General features: G+C 44.6%; 1 protein-coding gene across 1 annotated transcript in view; it reads right to left on the bottom strand.

The window, feature by feature from the left end:
* LOC137560821 (asialoglycoprotein receptor 1-like) overlaps window positions 1-16,442 on the bottom strand; it is a 131,299-nt gene that overhangs the window by 100,109 nt on the left and 14,748 nt on the right. The gene's annotated exons all lie outside the window — the stretch shown is intronic.

Raw genomic sequence — 16,442 nt, 5'->3', positions numbered from 1 at the left:
GAGGAGATAGACCTGTAATAGAGGAGATAGATCTGCAACAGGGAAGATAGACATGTAATAGAGACTATAGACCTGTAACAGAGAAGATAGACCTGTAACAGAGGAGATAGACCTGTAACAGAGACGATACACCTGTAACAGCGGAGACAGACCTGTAACAGAGGAGATAGACCTGTAACAGAGGAGATAGACCTGTAACAGAGGAGATAGACCTGTAACAGAGGAGACAGACCTGTAACAGAGGAGATAGACTTGTAACAGAGGAGATAGACCTGTAACAGAGAAGATAGACCTGTAACAGAGGAGATGGACCTGTAACAGAGAAGATAGACCTGTAACAGAGAAGATAGACCTGTAACAGAGGAGATGGACCTGTAACAGAGGAGATAGACCTGTAACAGAAAAGATAGACCTGTAACAGAGGAGATGGACCTGTAACAGAGGAGATAGACCTGTAACAGAGAAGATAGACCTGTAACAGAGAAGATAGACCTGTAACAGAGGAGATAGACCGGTAACAGAGGAGATAGACGTGTAACAGAGGAGATGGACCTGTAACAGAGGAGATAGACCTGTAACAGAGGAGATGGACCTGTAACAGAGGAGATAGACTTGTAACAGAGGAGATGGACCTGTAACAGAGGAGACAGACCTGTAACAGAGGAGATGGACCTGTAACAGAAGAGATAGACCTGTAACAGATGAGATAGACCTGTAACAGAGAAGATAGACCTGTAACAGAGAAGATAGACCTGTAACAGAGGAGATAGACCTGTAACAGAGAAGATACACCTGTAACAGCGGAGACAGACCTGTAACAGAGGAGATAGACCTGTAACAGAGGAGATAGACCTGTAACAGAGGGGATAGACCTGTAACAGAGAAGATAGACCTGTAACAGAGGAGATAGACCAGTAACAGAGGAGATAGACCTGTAACAGAGGAGACAGACCTGTAACAGAGGAGACAGACCTGTAACAGAGGAGATAGACCTGTAACAGAGAAAACAGACCTGTAACAGAGGAGATGGACCTGTAACAGAAGAGATAGACCTGTAACAGATGAGATAGACCTGTAACAGAGAAGATAGACCTGTAACAGAGAAGATAGACCTGTAACAGAGGAGATAGACCTGTAACAGAGAAGATACACCTGTAACAGCGGAGACAGACCTGTAACAGAGGAGATAGACCTGTAACAGAGGAGATAGACCTGTAACAGAGGGGATAGACCTGTAACAGAGAAGATAGACCTGTAACAGAGGAGATAGACCAGTAACAGAGGAGATAGACCTGTAACAGAGGAGACAGACCTGTAACAGAGGAGACAGACCTGTAACAGAGGAGATAGACCTGTAACAGAGAAAACAGACCTGTAACAGAGGAGACAGACCTGTAACAGAGGAGATAGACCTGTAACAGAGGAGCTAGACCTGTAACAGAGGAGATAGACCTGTAACAGAGAAGATAGACCTGTAACAGAGGAGATAGACCTGTAACAGAGAAGATAGACCTGTAACAGAGAAGATAGACCTGTAACAGAGGAGATAGACCAGTAACAGAGGAGATACACCTGTAACAGAGGAGACAGACCTGTAACAGAGGAGATAGACCTGTAACAGAGGAGATAGACCTGTAACAGAGAAGATAGACCTGTAACAGAGGAGATAGACCTGTAATAGAGGAGATAGACCTGTAATAGAGGAGATAGATCTGCAACAGTGAAGATAGACATGTAATAGAGACTATAGACCTGTAACAGAGAAGATGGACCTGTAACAGAGGATACAGACCTGTAACAGAGAAGATAGACCTGTAACAGAGGAGATAGACCTGTAACAGAGGAGACAGACCTGTAACAGAGGAGATAGACTTGTAACAGAGGAGATAGACCTGTAACAGAGAAGATAGCCCTGTAACAGAGAAGATAGACCTGTAACAGAGGAGATAGACCTGTAACAGAGGAGATAGACCTGTAACAGAGGAGATAGACTTGTAACAGAGGAGATAGACCTGTAACAGAGAAGATAGACCTGTAACAGAGAAGATAGACCTGTAACAGAGGAGATAGACCTGTAACAGAAAAGATAGACCTGTAACAGAGGGGATAGACCTGTAACAGAGAAGATACACCTGTAACAGCGGAGACAGACCTGTAACAGAGGAGATAGACCTGTAACAGAGGAGATAGACCTGTAATAGAGGAGATGGACCTGTAACAGAGGAGATGGACCTGTAACAGAGGAGATAGACCTGTAATAGAGTAGATAGATCTGTAACAGAGGAGATAGACCTGTAACAGAGGAGATGGACCTGTAACAGAGGAGATAGACCTGTAACAGAGGAGATGGACCTGTAACAGAGGAGATAGACCTGTAACAGAGGAGATGGACCTGTAACAGAGGAGACAGACCTGTAACAGAGGAGATAGACCTGTAATAGAGGAGATAGATCTGCAACAGGGAAGATAGACATGTAATAGAGACTATAGACCTGTAACAGAGAAGATAGACCTGCAACAGAGGAGATAGACCTGTAACAGAGACAATACACCTGTAACAGCGGAGACAGACCTGTAACAGAGGAGATAGACCTGTAACAGAGGAGATAGACCTGTAACAGAGGAGATAGACCTGTAACAGAGGAGACAGACCTGTAACGGAGGAGATAGACTTGTAACAGAGGAGATAGACCTGTAACAGAGAAGATAGACCTGTAACAGAGGAGATGGACCTGTAACAGAGAAGATAGACCTGTAACAGAGAAGATAGACCTGTAACAGAGGAGATGGACCTGTAACAGAGGAGATAGACCTGTAACAGAAAAGATAGACCTGTAACAGAGGAGATGGACCTGTAACAGAGGAGATAGACCTGTAACAGAGGAGATGGACCTGTAACAGAGAAGATAGACCTGTAACAGAGAAGATAGACCTGTAACAGAGGAGATGGACCTGTAACAGAGGAGATAGACCTGTAACAGAGAAGATAGACCTGTAACAGAGAAGATAGACCTGTAACAGAGGAGATAGACCGGTAACAGAGGAGATTGACCTGTAACAGAGGAGATGGACCTGTAACAGAGGAGATAGACCTGTAACAGAGGAGATGGACCTGTAACAGAGGAGATAGACCTGTAACAGAGGAGATGGACCTGTAACAGAGGAGACAGACCTGTAACAGAGGAGATGGACCTGTAACAGAAGAGATAGACCTGTAACAGATGAGATAGACCTGTAACAGAGAAGATAGACCTGTAACAGAGAAGATAGACCTGTAACAGAGGAGATAGACCTGTAACAGAGAAGATACACCTGTAACAGCGGAGACAGACCTGTAACAGAGGAGATAGACCTGTAACATAGGAGATAGACCTGTAACAGAGGGGATAGACCTGTAACAGAGAAGATAGACCTGTAACAGAGGAGATAGACCAGTAACAGAGGAGATAGACCTGTAACAGAGGAGACAGACCTGTAACAGAGGAGACAGACCTGTAACAGAGGAGATAGACCTGTAACAGAGAAAACAGACCTGTAACAGAGGAGACAGACCTGTAACAGAGGAGATAGACCTGTAACAGAGGAGATAGACCTGTAACAGAGGAGATAGACCTGTAACAGAGAAGATAGACCTGTAACAGAGGAGATAGACCTGTAACAGAGAAGATAGACCTGTAACAGAGAAGATAGACCTGTAACAGAGGAGATAGACCTGTAACAGAGGAGATGAACCTGTAACAGAGAAGATAGACCTGTAACAGATGAGATAGACCTGTAACAGAGAAGATAGACCTGTAACAGCGGAGATAGACCTGTAACAGAGAAGATAGACCTGTAACAGAGGAGATAGACATGTAACAGAGAAGATAGACCTGTAACAGAAAAGATAGACCTGTAACAGAAAAGATAGACCTGTAACAGAGAAGATAGACCTGTAACAGAGGAGATAGACCTGTAACAGAGGAGATAGACCTGTAACAGAGAAGATAGACCCAAGGCCGGGCCGAGGCATAGGCTGGAGAGGCTCCAGCCTCAGGGCGCAGTGTAGGAGGGGAGCACAATTCATTCAGCTGTCATTCCTAATTGTGTTTGAAGCAGAAAGAAATAAGAAAAGGGGATACATGGCAGTGACTGCAAGCCAGATAACTAGAGATTAAGGTGTTGGGGAGGTTGTGGGCCCTGTGGCACCTCTTAGTCTAATAGCAATCAGTGTGTGACGGCTGGGGTGGCAGGGATGGAGGGGCACACTTTGGTGTCTCAGCCTTGGGTGCTGGAGGACCTTGTCCCAGAGGAGATATACCTGTAACAGAGGAGATATACCTGTTACAGAGGAGATAGACCTGTAACAGAGGAGATAGACCAGTAACAGAGGAGATACACCTGTAACAGAGGAGACAGACCTGTAACAGAGGAGATAGACCTGTAACAGAGGAGATAGACCTGTAACAGAGAAGATAGACCTGTAACAGAGGAGATAGACCTGTAACAGAGAAGATAGACCTGTAACAGCGGAGACAGACCTGTAACAGAGGAGATAGACCTGTAACAGAGGAGATAGACCTGTAATAGAGGAGATAGACCTGTAATAGAGGAGATAGATCTGCAACAGGGAAGATAGACATGTAATAGAGACTATAGACCTGTAACAGAGAAGATGGACCTGTAACAGAGGATACAGACCTGTAACAGAGAAGATAGACCTGTAACAGAGGAGATAGACCTGTAACAGAGGAGACAGACCTGTAACAGAGGAGATAGACTTGTAACAGAGGAGATAGACCTGTAACAGAGAAGATAGACCTGTAACAGAGAAGATAGACCTGTAACAGAGGAGATAGACCTGTAACAGAGGAGATAGACCTGTAACAGAGGAGATAGACTTGTAACAGAGGAGATAGACCTGTAACAGAGAAGATAGACCTGTAACAGAGAAGATAGACCTGTAACAGAGGAGATAGACCTGTAACAGAGAAGATAGACCTGTAACAGAGGAGATAGACCTGTAACAGAAAAGATAGACCTGTAACAGAGGGGATAGACCTGTAACAGAGAAGATACACCTGTAACAGCGGAGACAGACCTGTAACAGAGGAGATAGACCTGTAACAGAGGAGATAGACCTGTAATAGAGGAGATGGACCTGTAACAGAAGAGACAGATCTGTAACAGAGAACATAGACCTGTAACAGAGGAGATAGACCTGTAACAGAGGAGATAGACCTGTAACAGAGAAGATAGACCTGTAACAGAGGAGATATACCTGTAACAGAGGAGATAGACCTGTAACAGAAAAGATAGACCTGTAACAGAGGAGATAGACCTGTAACAGAGAAGATACACCTGTAACAGCGGAGACAGACCTGTAACAGAGGAGATAGACCTGTAACAGAGGAGATAGACCTGTAACAGAGAAGATAGACCTGTGACAGGGAAGATAGACCTGTAACAGAGGAGATAGACCTGTAACAGAGACGATAGACCTGTAACAGAGGAGATATACCTGTAACAGAGGAGAAAGACCTGTAACAGAGGAGAAAGACCTGTAACAGAGGAGATAGACCTGTAACAGAGAGGATGATTGACCTGTAACAGAGGAGATAGACCTGTAACATAGACGATAGACCTGTAACAGAGAAGATAGAACTGTAACAGAGAAGAAAGAACTGTAACAGAGAAGATACACCTGTAACAGAGAAGATAGACCTGTAACAGAGGAGATAGACCTGTAACAGAGGAGATAGACCTGTAACAGAGAAGATAGACATGTAACAGAGAAGATAGACCTGTGACAGGGAAGATAGACCTGTAACAGAGGAGATGGACATGTAACAGAGAAGATAGACCTGTAACAGAGAAGATAGACCTGTAACAGAGGAGATAGACCTGTAACAGAGAAGATAGACCTGTAACAGAGGAGATAGACCTGTAACAGAAAAGATAGACCTGTAACAGAGGGGATAGACCTGTAACAGAGAAGATACACCTGTAACAGCGGAGACAGACCTGTAACAGAGGAGATAGACCTGTAACAGAGGAGATAGACCTGTAATAGAGGAGATGGACCTGTAACAGAGGAGATGGACCTGTAACAGAGGAGATAGACCTGTAATAGAGTAGATAGATCTGTAACAGGAAAGATAGACATGTTATAGAGACCATAGACCTGTAACAAAGAAGATGGACCTGTAACAGAGGAGACAGATCTGTAACAGAGAAGATAGACCTGTAACAGAGGAGATAGACCTGTAACAGAGGAGATAGACCTGTAACAGAGAAGATAGACCTGTAACAGAGGAGATAGACCTGTAACAGAGGAGATAGACCTGTAACAGAAAAGATAGACCTGTAACAGAGGAGATAGACCTGTAACAGAGAAGATACACCTGTAACAGCGGAGACAGACCTGTAACAGAGGAGATAGACCTGTAACAGAGGAGATAGACCTGTAACAGAGAAGATAGACCTGTGACAGGGAAGATAGACCTGTAACAGAGGAGATAGACCTGTAACAGAGACGATAGACCTGTAACAGAGGAGATATACCTGTAACAGAGGAGAAAGACCTGTAACAGAGGAGAAAGACCTGTAACAGAGGAGATAGACCTGTAACAGAGAGGATGATTGACCTGTAACAGAGGAGATAGACCTGTAACATAGACGATAGACCTGTAACAGAGAAGATAGAACTGTAACAGAGAAGAAAGAACTGTAACAGAGAAGATACACCTGTAACAGAGAAGATAGACCTGTAACAGAGGAGATAGACGTGTAACAGAGGAGATAGACCTGTAACAGAGAAGATAGACATGTAACAGAGAAGATAGACCTGTGACAGGGAAGATAGACCTGTAACAGAGGAGATGGACATGTAACAGAGAAGATAGACCTGTAACAGGGAAGATAGACCTGTAACAGAGAAGATAGACCTGTAACAGAGACAATAGACCTGTAACAGAGGAGATAGACCTGTAACAGAGGAGATGGACATGTAACAGGGAAGATAGACATGTAACAGAGAAGATAGACCTGAAAAAATGGGCGTAGTCATGACCGGATGAGGGCGGGGCTAACTGTAATTTAAAGTGAACCCAGGGTGAGAGTGATATGGTGGTTGCCATATTTATTTCCTTTTAAACAATTCTAGTTGCCTGGCAGCCCTGCTGATCTATTTGGCTGTAGTAGTGAACTGAATTACACCAGAAACAAGCATGCAGCTAATCTTGTCAGTTCTGACAATATTGTCAGAAACCCCTGACCTGCTGCATGCTTGTTCAGGGTCTATGGTTGAAAGAATTAGAGGCAGAGGACCAACACGGCAGCCAGGCAACTGGTATTACTTAAAAGGAGATAAATATGGCAGCCTCAATATTATTCTCACCTCGGGTTCTCTTTAAAAGTGCAACGCAAAGACAGAGGGCCCAAGTTTTGGTGACCCTTTCCCCAGAAAATTCACATAATTGTGCAGGTTTTCTCAAGAAAATACACGTAATGTGAGCAGATTTTAACAAAAAACACATCCAATGACCCCAATATGCACAATCGGTAGCAGATATGGCCCCAATATGCACAATCGGTAGCAGATATGGCCCCAATATACACAATCGGTAGCAGATATGGCCCCAATATGCACAATCGGTAGCAGATATGGCCCCAATGTGCACAATCGGTAGCAGATATGGCCCCAATATGCACAATCGGTAGCAGATATGGCCCCAATATGCACAATCGGTAGCAGATATGGCCCCAATATGCACAATCGGTAGCAGACATGACCCCAATATGCACAATCGGTAGCAGATATGACTCCAATATGCACAATCGGTAGCAGATATGACCCCAATATGCACAATCTGTAGCAGAAATGACCCCAATATGCACAATCCGTAGCAGATATGACCCCAATATGCACAATCCGTAGCAGATATGACCCCAATATGCACAATCCGTAGCAAATATGACCCCAATATGCACAATCCGTAGCAGATATGACCCCAATATGCACAATCCGTAGCAGATATGACCCCAATATGCACAATCCGTAGCAGATATGACCCCAATATGCACAATCCGTAGCAGATATGACCCCAATAAGCACCACCTGAAAAAGAAAAGAAAAACCCATTTACTCACCTACAGCCGAAGACCTTCTTTCCCGACCTCCTGTCATGACCTCCTTGTGGCGCGCAGCGCCCGCGCGCCCACGATCCTCTTCCTTCCCGACGTCACGACGAGACTTCCTGCCTGCATGCAGAGAGCAGGGCTACGGGAAAATGGCCGCCCGAAGTCTGCAGAGCAGGGCTCCGGGCGGCCATCTTACCATAGCCCTGCCTGCTGCTCCGTGCTGCCGCTGTGTGAACTGACTTGGCGTCTTTTAGACACCTGAAGTCAGTTCACTCCAGGGGGTGCTTTGGGGGTGCTTGGACAATTCTAGGGGGTGCTCGAGCACCCCCTTGCACCCCCCTGGCGCCGCCCCTGCCTGTAACAGAGAAGATAGACCTGTAACAGAGAAGATACACCTGTAACAGAGGAGATAGACATGTAACAGAGGAGATAGACCTGTAACAGAGGAGATAGACCTGTAACAGAGAAGACAGACCTGTAACAGAGACGATAGACCTGTAACAGAGGAGATATACCTGTAACAGAGAAGATAGACCTGTAACATAGACGATAGACCTATAACAGAGAAGATAGACATGTAACAGAGAAGATACACCTGTAACAGCGGAGACAGACCTGTAACAGAGGAGATAGACATGTAACAGAGGAGATAGACCTGTAACAGAGGACACAGACCTGTAACAGAGGAGACAGTCCTGTAACAGATGACACAGACCTGTAACAGAGGAGATAGACCTGTAACATAGACGATAGACCTGTAACAGAGAAGATAGACATGTAACAGAGAAGATACACCTGTAACAGAGGAGACAGACCTGTAACAGAGGAGATAGACATGTAACAGAGGAGATGAACCTGTAACAGAGGAGACAGACCTGTAACAGAGAAGATAGACCTGTAACAGAGGAGATAGACCTGTAACAGAGAAGATAGACCTGTACCAGAGGAGAGAGACCTGTAACAGAAAAGATAGACCTGTAACAGAGGAGATAGACCTGTAACAGAGGAGATGAACCTGTAACAGAGGAGACAGACCTGTAACAGAGAAGATAGACCTGTAACAGAGGAGATACACCTGTAACAGCGGAGACAGACCTGTAACAGAGGAGATAGACCTGTAACAGAGGACACAGACCTGTAACAGAGGAGACAGTCCTGTAACAGATGACACAGACCTGTAACAGAGGAGATAGACCTGTAACATAGATGATAGACCTGTAACAGAGAAGATAGACATGTAACAGAGAAGATACACCTGTAACAGAGGAGACAGACCTGTAACAGAGGAGATAGACATGTAACAGAGGAGATGAACCTGTAACAGAGGAGACAGACCTGTAACAGAGAAGATAGACCTGTAACAGAGGAGATAGACCTGTAACAGAGAAGATAGACCTGTAACAGAGGAGAGAGACCTGTAACAGAAAAGATAGACCTGTAACAGAGGAGATAGACCTGTAACAGAGGAGATGAACCTGTAACAGAGGAGACAGACCTGTAACAGAGAAGATAGACCTGTAACAGAGAAGATAGACCTGTAACAGAGAAGATAGACCTGTAACAGAGGAGATAGACCTGTAACAGAAAATATAGACCTGTAACAGAGGAGATAGACCTGTAACAGAGAAGATAGACCTGTAACAGAGGAGATAGACCTGTAACAGAAAAGATAGACCTGTAACAGAGGAGATAGACCTGTAACAGAGAAGATAGACCTGTAATAGAGAAGATAGACATGTAACAGAGAAGATAGACCTGTGACGGGGAAGATACACCTGTAACGGGGAAGATACACCTGTAACAGAAAAGATAGACCTGTAACAGAGGAAATAGACCTGTAACAGAGGAGATAGACCTGTAACAGAGAAGATAGACATGTAACAGAGAAGATAGACCTGTAATAGAGACGATAGACCTGTAACAGAGAAGATAGACCTGTAACAGGGAAGATAGACATGTAACAGAGAAGATACACCTGTAACAGAGGAGATAGACCTGTAATAAAGGAGACAGACCTGTAACAGAGACGATAGACCTGTAACAGAGGAGATAGACCTGTTACAGAGACGATAGACCTGTAACAGAGGAGATAGACCTGTAACAGAGGAGATAGACCTGTAACAGAGAAGATAGACCTGTAACAGAGGAGATACACCTGTAACAGAGGAGATATACCTGTAACAGAGGAGAAATACATGTAACAGAGGATATAGACCTGTAACAGAGAAGATAGACCTGTAACAGAGGAGATAGACCTGTAACATAGACGATAGACCTGTAACAGAGAAGATAGACCTGTAACAGAGAAGATAAACCTGTAACATAGACGATAGACCTGTAACTGAGGAGACAGATCTGTAACAGAGGAGATAGACCTGTAACAGAGAAGATAGACCTGTAACAGAGGAGATAGACCTGTAACAGAGACGATAGACCTGTAACAGAGGAGACAGACCTGTAACAGAGGAGATAGACCTGTAACAGAGGAGATAGACCTGTAACAGAGGAGATACACCTGTAACAGAGACGATAGACATGTATCAGAGAAGATAGACCTGTAACAGAGACGATAGACCTGTAACAGAGGAGACAGACCTGTAACAGAGAAGATAGACCTGTAACATAGACGATAGACCTGTAACTGAGGAGACAGATCTGTAACAGAGGAGATAGACCTGTAACAGAGAAGATAGACCTGTAACATAGGAGATAGACCTGAAACAGAGGAGACAGACCTGTAACAGAGGAGATATACCTGTAACAGAGGAGATAGACCTGTAACAGAGGAGATAGACCTGTAACAGAGACGATAGACCTGTAACAGAGGAGACAGACCTGTAACAGAGGAGATAGACCTGTAACAGAGGAGATAGACCTGTAACAGAGGAGATACACCTGTAACAGAGACGATAGACATGTAACAGAGGAGACAGACCTGTAACAGAGGAGATAGACCTGTAACAGAGGAGACAGACCTGTAAAAGAGACGATAGACCTGTAACAGAGGAGATAGACCTGTAACAGAGGAGATAGACCTGTAAAAGAGGAGATAGACCTGTAACAGAGAAGATAGACCTGTAACAGAGAAGATAGACCTGTAACAAAGAAGATAGACCTGTAAAAGAGGAGATAGACCTGTAACAGAGGAGATAGACCTGTAACAGGGAAGATAGACCTGTAACAGAGGAGATAGACCTGTAACAGAGAAGATAGACATGTAACAGAGAAGATAGACCTGTAATAGAGACGATAGACCTGTAACAGAGAAGATAGACCTGTAACAGGGAAGATAGACATGTAACAGAGAAGATACACCTGTAACAGAGGAGATAGACCTGTAATAAAGGAGACAGACCTGTAACAGAGACGATAGACCTGTAACAGAGGAGATAGACCTGTTACAGAGACGATAGACCTGTAACAGAGGAGATAGACCTGTAACAGAGGAGATAGACCTGTAACAGAGAAGATAGACCTGTAACAGAGGAGATACACCTGTAACAGAGGAGATATACCTGTAACAGAGGAGAAATACATGTAACAGAGGATATAGACCTGTAACAGAGAAGATAGACCTGTAACAGAGGAGATAGACCTGTAACATAGACGATAGACCTGTAACAGAGAAGATAGACCTGTAACAGAGAAGATAAACCTGTAACATAGACGATAGACCTGTAACTGAGGAGACAGATCTGTAACAGAGGAGATAGACCTGTAACAGAGAAGATAGACCTGTAACAGAGGAGATAGACCTGTAACAGAGACGATAGACCTGTAACAGAGGAGACAGACCTGTAACAGAGGAGATAGACCTGTAACAGAGGAGATAGACCTGTAACAGAGGAGATACACCTGTAACAGAGACGATAGACATGTATCAGAGAAGATAGACCTGTAACAGAGACGATAGACCTGTAACAGAGGAGACAGACCTGTAACAGAGAAGATAGACCTGTAACATAGACGATAGACCTGTAACTGAGGAGACAGATCTGTAACAGAGGAGATAGACCTGTAACAGAGCAGATAGACCTGTAACATAGGAGATAGACCTGAAACAGAGGAGACAGACCTGTAACAGAGGAGATATACCTGTAACAGAGGAGATAGACCTGTAACAGAGGAGATAGACCTGTAACAGAGACGATAGACCTGTAACAGAGGAGACAGACCTGTAACAGAGGAGATAGACCTGTAACAGAGGAGATAGACCTGTAACAGAGGAGATACACCTGTAACAGAGACGATAGACATGTAACAGAGGAGACAGACCTGTAACAGAGGAGATAGACCTGTAACAGAGGAGACAGACCTGTAAAAGAGACGATAGACCTGTAACAGAGGAGATAGACCTGTAACAGAGGAGATAGACCTGTAAAAGAGGAGATAGACCTGTAACAGAGAAGATAGACCTGTAACAGAGAAGATAGACCTGTAACAAAGAAGATAGACCTGTAAAAGAGGAGATAGACCTGTAACAGAGAAGATAGACATGTAACAGAGGAGATAGTCCTTTAACAGAGAAGATAGACCTGTAACAGAGGGGATAGACCTGTAACAGAGGAGATAGACCTGTAACAGGGGAGATAGTCCTTTAACAGAGAAGATAGACATGTAACAGAGGAGATAGTCCTGTAACAGAGGAGATAGTCCTGTAACAGAGGAGATAGATGTGACGGACGAGCCGTGAGATCAGAAAACGCAATCGCAATCGGTTTCCTGCACCGATTGTCGTTGCGTTGCCAGATCTGGATTGTCTGTCTGTGGATCAGAGACCCCCCAGGCTTAGCAGTCAAGCCTGGGTGGTCTCTGTTGCAATCATAGTTGCTAGGAAAGTCTTTTCATGAAGCCTGTTGTCTGGGATTGTCCCAAGGTTTTGTTTAATTAGCAAGGAACAAATGATTTCCTTTCAGAGGCAGATCATAGCTAAGTGTGAGCTGGCCATTTGAAGAGAACACCATTTGGTGAGCCCAGCAAAGGGAGATTCCCCACAGCAAGGGCTCAGACTTACCGGAGCCATGTAGACAGCTTAGGAATACATGGAGTTTATGATTTTCTGCCTATTTACGGAATACCGTAAATAGGATAGTTATGAGAGTGGTATCATTGGGTTTGTAGAGTCTTGCTGAATCTTTTGATACCAGTCTAGAGGGGCCAGGGGCCCCTACAACCAAGTTATTAAACTTCTCAGAAACTGGACCCTCTACCCTAATCAAGTCTGATGTCATAGGAATTGTCATCCTCTGAGGAATATTAATCTGTTATCATATATCGGTTTTGAATTACTGTGTTTTATAAGTTTAAACCTAAATCTCTCTCAGAGGGAATGAACTGTGATTGGTTTGTAATTCAGAGGGGGCAGGCATTGCCACACCCACAAACCAGCTTAATCAAAAGCACATTGCTAGCAGGTGGGCCTCATTCGTCCAACTTCCATCTTCTTGGGAGCATGCTGCTGCTTTGAGGAACAGTGGCGGCCATCTTGTCTGAACTTTGCTCCTGACCTTAAACAAAGGAACTTTACGCGTTTTCCCAGAAAGGACATATTTCCACGATCCTAAGTATTTTATTCCATTTTTTTATTTCATACTGTGCTATTAATTGTCTCTATAATTGTTGATTTTAATGATTTTCTGTATATATTAATTATTTATATTGCATTTTTAATAAACAACGCTAGCGTCATTTATTCTTTCAGCTACCCTATTATTCAGCCGCACAAACTGAACCCTGGTCTCTGAAGATTCACTACTATTGTTGCTAGCTAGATAAAATAGAGTGTGTTTAACCGTTTCTATTTGCAGGTCTAGAATCAGCCAGTCAGTGGGCTCCTCTGTCCCATGGTAACGGAGGTGGTGGCAGTTATACCCTGAAATAGTGTGTAATTTGTATTACCGTAACTCACAGGCTCCCTCCTAGTCGGTCTGCTGCCAAGATCCCAGCGGTTTCTGCACACCGATTGCGACCACAGATTGCATGGTCTGTGTGCTGAAACCTATTAGGAGGCATTGTGCCGTCCGGCCTCTAGGGGTCCAGTGACAGTGTTTGGCAGCGTTTGGGAGCTGTGTTGTGCTGAGAGTATCTCAGATAGCGCTATCAAATTAGCCCTACCGAGAAACGAACTAATTTGTTGGTAGTAGCTGAATGCAATATATTTTTTATATATACAGAGAGACTGTGTAGCCAGTACCCCTCCCCAAAAGTTTTATTTTATTTGGCGTGAAAATGTCCGGGAACTACAAGGACATGTGCCTAGCAGACCTGGAAAATCTTTGTCAGCTGCAGGGCATTGACACCCTCCGCAAGAACAAACAGGACATGATAACAGACTTGTTTCAATGGGATACCCAGCAACTACGGGTGCTGGATGTGTCCGCTGAGGTGGACACCGGCCCATCTAACTCTAGATGGGGGGAACCAGAGACTGAAGATCCTGGGCGTACAGAGGTTGAACATCCTGCGGGCCCTGCTGCAACAGTTACCCAGGAGACTGTCAGTGTGGACCCCGATCTCAGAGCTCCTCCAAGTACTCTCCCAGAACCGGCCAGTACTGGACTGTCCATTTGTGCTGACCCAGTAATGCAGCAGGCATTACGAAAGCTGATGGACACTGACCTGGAGAAGTACCTGCAGTACATGGCAGAGCAAAAGCGAGAGGAGCGGCAAGCTGCTGCTTCAGAATGGGAGTGCCAACGACAGCATGAACTGAACATGGCAAAAGTGCAACAGGCCAGCCGGAGTTCACCGCCCAGCCTCCCTGCTGAAGGAGCCGCATCACCCGTAAGTGCAAAATGTAAATTTGCTAATATTGAGAAAGACACAGACATTGACTTGTTCTTGCGGTCTTTTGAGAAAGCATGCCGTCAGTATCGTCTGTCCCAAGACCAGTGGGCCAGACATCTGACACCTTTGCTGCGCTACAAAGCGCTTGATGCTTTCGCAGAGTTACCTGCGGAAAAAGATAATGATTATGCTGCTATAAAAGACGCTATCATTACCAAATACCAGCTGACGCCAGAAGCCTATCACAAGAAGTTCAGGGCCTGGCAGAAAAAAAGCCTTCTGACTCTTACCGAGATGTTATCAGCAGCTTGCGCACCACACTCCACCAGTGGATGCTAGGCCTCACCAAAGGGTCTTATGATGCCCTGGAGGACTTGGTAGTCCTGGAACAGTTTCTGAACATTTGCCCTGCTGATGTACGACAGTTTGTGCTGGAGCGCAAGCCGGCGTCAGCCACTGTCGCTGCAGACCTTGCTGAGACTTTTGTGACTACCCGGGTGCGATAACTGGGAAAAGATGGGAAAATAAAATGTGTGGTTTTTATCCACAGTTTTACGTTTTATTTTAAAAGTATAATGGCCAAAAACAGAAAAATGATTTTTTTTTCAATTTTTTTCTTATTATCCCCATTAAAACGCATTTAGAATAAAATAATAGTTTGCATAATGTACCACCCAAAGAAAGCCTAATTGGTGGCGCAACAAACAAGGTATAGATTGTTTTGTTGTGATTAGTAGTGATAAAGTTATTGGGGAATGAAAGGGAGAAGCGCTGAAATGTGAAAATTCCTCTCGTCCATAAGGTGAAAACAACTCACGGGCTGAAGAGGTTAAAGAAAAGATGAAAAATTATCTCCTAGAAGAAAACGTAGGTGAAAAAGTGTATTGAATAAGGGTCATTATTTGTTTATCTCATTCATTGGAGGCCTACATGTCAGACCTGATCAGCAGTTACACACCTAGCTGCCCACTCTGCTCCTCCAGTGACCTCCTCCTAACCAGCCCACGCATCTCGCACTACCATGCACGACTACCGGACTTCACCAGAGCCACCCCATCCTGTAAAACTCTCAACCACTGCCCGTCAGGCTTGCCCCTCCTTAGCACCTTCAAGAAAACTCACTTCTTCATAAAGGCCAACCCTTCCTCACCGCTGACATAACTCTCTCTGCCGAGAGACCCTAACCCTATCCAACTTCATGAAATTATATCACTAGGCTTCAAACCAATATTGTGCTCACTAGACCTCAACATCACCCCAATGTTCCATCCTCTGCAGCCAACAATAGACACAGCTCCATCCCAGAATTCTAACCCTGTGTATGGCCAACACAGCAGTCGCCAAAGCCACAACCTCATGTACAATTACCACCATCAGGCAGCACAACTCTTCCTCCTGACCTACACTCATCACCAAGCGCTCATTCTCTGAAACGAACATGCCCTGCCTCAGTATTGCACCATAGCCTCCTAAACTTCTACCTAACATCAACTATTTCTACTCATTCTCATCTCCAGGTTCTTCAGCAAGTTCCC

This window comes from Hyperolius riggenbachi, chromosome 3, assembly GCF_040937935.1.
Source record: "Hyperolius riggenbachi isolate aHypRig1 chromosome 3, aHypRig1.pri, whole genome shotgun sequence".
NCBI lineage: Eukaryota > Metazoa > Chordata > Amphibia > Anura > Hyperoliidae > Hyperolius > Hyperolius riggenbachi.
Note: the sequence above shows the minus strand (reverse complement) of the source record. Positions and strands in the feature narration are given on the sequence as shown.